This window comes from Rattus norvegicus, chromosome 8 (assembly GCF_036323735.1).
Source record: "Rattus norvegicus strain BN/NHsdMcwi chromosome 8, GRCr8, whole genome shotgun sequence".
NCBI classification, from domain to species: domain Eukaryota; kingdom Metazoa; phylum Chordata; class Mammalia; order Rodentia; family Muridae; genus Rattus; species Rattus norvegicus.
Genome location: NC_086026.1, coordinates 20,733,595 through 20,739,052, shown reverse-complemented (window position 1 = coordinate 20,739,052; position 5,458 = coordinate 20,733,595).

Here is a 5,458-nt window from a genome sequence, read left to right as displayed (position 1 = left end):
AGATAGACCAATGGAATAGAATTGAAGACCCAGAAATGAACCCACACACCTATGGTCACTTGATTTTTGACAAAGGAGCCAAAACCATCCAATGGAAGAAAGATAGCATTTTCAGCAAATGGTGCTGGTTCAACTGCAGGAGAGCATGTAGAAGAATGCAGATCGATCCATGCTTATCACCATGTACAAACCAAGTGGATCAAGGACCTCCACATCAAACCAGATACACTCAAACTAATAGAAGAAAAAGTGGGGAAGCATCTCGAACACATGGGCACTGGGGAAAATTTCCTGAACAAAACACCAATGGCTTATGCTCTAAGATCAAGAATCGACAAATATGACCTCTGCAAAGCTTCTATAAGGCAAAGGACACTGTCATTAGGACAAAACGGCAACCAACAGATTGGGAAAAGATCTTTACCAATCCTAAATCCAATAGAGGGCTAATATCCAAAATATACAAAGAACTCAAGAAGTTAGGCTTCAGAAAACCAAATAATCTTATTAAAAAAGAGCTAGACAAAACATCCTCAGCTGAGGAATACTAAATGGCTGAGAAGCACCTAAAGAAATGTTCAACATCCTTACTCATCAGGGAAATGCAAATCAAAACAACCCTGAGATTCCACCTCACACCAGTCAGAATGGCTAAGATCAAAAACTCCGGTGACAACAGATGCTGACAAGGATGTGGAGAAAGAGAAACACTCCTCCATTGTTTTTGTTTTTGTTTTTGTTTTTGGATGTAATAAGCAAAGGTGAGGTTTATTATGGAGATCTATTACGGGGATCTCCGGGCCGACACGTATCCTGCGCAGGAGACAGAGGTGTCGACCCCGAAGCTCAAAAGTCAGCGGTTTATATAGGGAAAGCTAGGGGGTTTGGAGCGGTTACACACAATTGGCTAATTTCTGGTGTGGCTATAAGTGATTGGCTCACTCAAACATGGCAGTGAGATTACAGCACAGCAGAAGAGTACAGGCTGACTGGAGCGTACAGGATTTTAGAAGCTAGGGGTGTCTCAGGGTTTGAAGGACATCTGGTTAAGGTGTGACTCTGAGTAAGCTGGGGGAGGTGCCCTTCTGCATCTTTATGGCCTGTCAGTCCTGGTTGCAGGGCGGGCCCCACCCTGCCTGGACAGTGTTTAGCCCTGAGTCTGTGGATTTTGAAACTTACTCTTTTAATTTTATATTTTTAAACCTTAAATCTGTATAATTTTCCTTTCATTCCCCTCTTCTTCTACTAAGTAATTCTTTTTTTTTAATTTATTTAATACTTAATAATAATTCTTTGGTTTCCGGGCAAACATCCCCCACCCCCTCCCCTTCCTTATGGGTGTTCCCCTCCGAACCCTCCCCCCATTGCCGCCCTCCCCCAACAGTCTAGTTCACTGGGGGTTCAGTATTAGCAGGACCCAGGGCTTCCCCTTCCACTGGTGCTCTTACTAGGATATTCATTGCTACCTATGAGGTCAGAGTCCAGGGTCAGTCCATGTATAGTCTTTAGGTAGTGGCTTAGTCCCTGGAAGCTCTGGTTGCTTGGCATTGTTGTACATATGGGGTCTCGAGCCCCTTCAAGCTCTTCCAGTTCTTTCTCTGATTCCTTCAGCGGGGGTCCTATTCTCAGTTCAGTGGTTTGCTGCTGGCATTCGCCTCTGTATTTGCTGTATTCTAGCTGTGTCTCTCAGGAGAGATCTACATCCGGCTCCTGTCGGTCTGCACTTCTTTGCTTCATCCATCTTGTCTAATTGGGTGGCTGTATATGTATGGGCCACATGTGGGGCAGGCTCTGAATGGGTGTTCCTTCAGTCTCTGTTTTAATCTTTGCCTCTCTCTTCCCTGCCAAGGGTATTCTTGTTCCCCTTTTAGAGAAGGAGTGAAGCATTCACATTTTGATCATCCGTCTTGAGTTTCATTTGTTCTAGGCATCTAGGGTAATTCAAGCATTTGGGCTAATAGCCACTTATCAGTGAGTGCATACCATGTATGTCTTTCTGTGATTGGGTTAGCTCACTCAGGATGATATTTTCCAGTTCCAACCATTTGCCTACGAATTTCATAAAGCCGTTGTTTTTGATAGCTGAGTAATATTCCATTGTGTAGATGTACCACATTTTCTGTATCCATTCCTCTGTTGAAGGGCATCTGGGTTCTTTCCAGCTTCTGGCTATTATAAATAAGGCTGCGATGAACATAGTGGAGCACGTGTCTTTTTTATATGTTGGGGCATCTTTTGGGTATATGCCCAAGAGAGGTATAGCTGGATCCTCAGGCAGTTCAATGTCCAATTTTCTGAGGAAACTCCAGACTGATTTCCAGAATGGTTGTACCAGTCTGCAATCCCACCAACAATGGAGGAGTGTTCCTCTTTCTCCGCATCCTCGCCAGCATCTGCTGTCACTTGAGTTTTTGATCTTAGCCATTCTCACTGGTGTGAGGTGAAATCTCAGGGTTGTTTTGATTTGCATTTCCCTTATGACTAAAGATGTTGAACATTTCTTTAGGTGTTTCTCAGCCATTTGGCATTCCTCAGCTGTGAATTCTTTGCTTAGCTCTGAACCCCATTTTTTAATAGGGTTATTTGTCTCCCTGCGGTCTAACTTCTTGAGTTCTTTGTATATTTTGGATATAAGGCCTCTATCTGTTGTAGGATTGGTAAAGATCTTTTCCCAATCTGTTGGTTGCCGATTTGTCCTAACCACAGTGTCCTTTGCCTTACAGAAGCTTTGCAGTTTTATGAGATCCCATTTGTCGATTCTTGATCTTAGAGCATAAGCCATTGGTGTTTTGTTCAGGAAATTTTTTCCAGTGCCCATGTGTTCCAGATGCTTCCCTAGTTTTTCTTCTATTAGTTTGAGTGTATCAGGTTTGATGTGGAGGTCCTTGATCCACTTGGACTTAAGCTTTGTACAGGGTGATAAGCATGGATCAATCTGCATTCTTCTACATGTTGACCTCCAGTTGAACCAGCACCATTTGCTGAAAATGCTATCTTTTTTCCATTGGATGGTTTTGGCTCCTTTGTCAAAAATCAAGAGACCATAGGTGTGTGGGTTCATTTCTGGGTCTTCAATTCTATTCCATTGGTCTATCTGTCTGTCTCTGTACCAATACCATGCAGTTTTTATCACTATTGCTCTGTAATACTGCTTGAGTTCAGGGATAGTGATTCCCCCGGAAGTCCTTTTATTGTTGAGGATAGCTTTAGCTATCCTGGGTTTTTTGTTATTCCAGATGAATTTGCAAATTGTTCTGTCTAACTCTTTGAAGAATTGGATTGGTATTTTGATGGGGATTGCATTGAATCTGTAGATCGCTTTTGGTAAAATGGCCATTTTTACTATATTAATCCTGCCAATCCATGAGCATGGGAGATCTTTCCATCTTCTGAGGTCTTCTTCAGTTTCTTTCTTCAGTGTCTTGAAGTTCTTATTGTACAGATCTTTTACTTGCTTGGTTAAAGTCACACCGAGGTACTTTATATTATTTGGGTCTATTATGAAGGGTGTCGTTTCCCTAATTTCTTTCTCGGCTTGTTTCTCTTTTGTGTAGAGGAAGGCTACTGATATATTTGAGTTAATTTTATACCCAGCCACTTTGCTGAAGTTGTTTACCAACTTTAGTAGTTCTCTGGTGGAACTTTTGGGATCACTTAAATAAAGTATCATATCATCTGTAAATAGTGATATTTTGACTTCTTCTTTTCCGATCTGTATCCCCTTGACCTCCTTTTGTTGTCTGATTGCTCTGGCTAGAACTTCAAGAACTATATTGAATAAGTAGGGAGAGAGTGGGCAGCCTTGTCTAGTCCCTGATTTTAGTGGGATTGCTTCAAGTTTCTCTCCATTTAGTTTAATGTTAGCAACTGGTTTGCTGTATATGGCTTTTACTATGTTCAGGTATGGGCCTTGAATTCCTATTCTTTCCAGGACTTTTATCATGAAGGGGTGTTGAATTTTGTCAAATGCTTTCTCAGCATCTAATGAAATGATCATGTGGTTTTGTTCTTTCAGTTTGTTTATATAATGGATCACGTTGATGGTTTTCCGTATATTAAACCATCCCTGCATGCCTGGGATGAAGCCTACTTGGTCATGGTGGATGATTGTTTTGATGTGCTCTTGGATTCGGTTTGCCAGAATTTTGTTGAGTATTTTTGCGTCGATATTCATAAGGGAAATTGGTCTGAAGTTCTCTTTCTTTGTTGTGTCTTTGTGTGGTTTAGGTATAAGAGTAATTGTGGCTTCGTAGAAGGTATTCGGTAGTGATCCATCTGTTTCAATTTTGTGGAATAGTTTGGATAATATTGGTATGAGGTCTTCTATGAAGGTTTGATAGAATTCTGCACTAAACCCGTCTGGACCTGGGCTCTTTTTGGTTGGGAGACCTTTAATGACTGCTTCTATTTCCTTAGGAGTTATGGGGTTGTTTAACTGGTTTATCTGTTCCTGATTTAACTTCGGTACCTGGTATCTGTCTAGGAAATTGCCCATTTCCTGAAGATTTTCAAGTTTTGTTGAATATAGGTTTTTATAGTAAGATCTGATGATTTTTTGAATTTCCTCTGAATCTGTTGTTATGTCTCCCTTTTCATTTCTGATTTTGTTAATTTGGACGCACTCTCTGTGTCCTCTCGTTAGTCTGGCTAAGGGTTTATCTATCTTGTCGATTTTCTCAAAGAACCAACTTTTGGTTCTGTTGATTCTTTCTATGGTCCTTTTTGTTTCTACTTGGTTGATTTCCACTCTGAGTTTGATTATTTCCTGCCTTCTACTCCTCCTGGGTGTATTTGCTTCTTTTTGTTCTAGAGCTTTTAGGTGTGCTATCAAGCTGCTGACATATGCTCTTTCCTGTTTCTTTCTGCAGGCACTCAGCGCTATGAGTTTTCCTCTTAGCACAGCTTTCATTGTGTCCCATAAGTTTGGGTATGTTGTACCTTCATTTTCATTAAATTCTAAAAAGTTTTTAATTTCTTTCTTTATTTCTTCCTTGACCAGGTTATCATTGAGTAGAGCATTGTTCAATTTCCAAGTATATGTGGGCATTCTTCCTTGATTGTTATTGAATACCAGTTTTAGGCCGTGGTGGTCCGATAAGCACGCATGGGATTATTTCTATCTTTCTGTACCTGTCGAGGCCCGTTTTTTGACCAACTATATGGTCAATTTTGGAGAAAGTACCATGAGGAGCTGAGAAGAAGGTATATCCTTTTGCTTTAGGATAGAATGTTCTATAAATATCTGTTAAGTCCATTTGGCTCATGACTTCTCTTAGTCTGTCTACGTCTCTGTGTAATTTCTGTTTCCATGATCTGTCCATTGATGAGAGTGGGGTGTTGAAATCTCCCACTATTATTGTGTGAGGTGCAATGTGTGTTTTGAGCTTTAGTAAGGTTTCTTTTACATATGTAGGTGCCCTTGTATTTGGGGCATAGATATTTAGGATTGAGAGTTCAT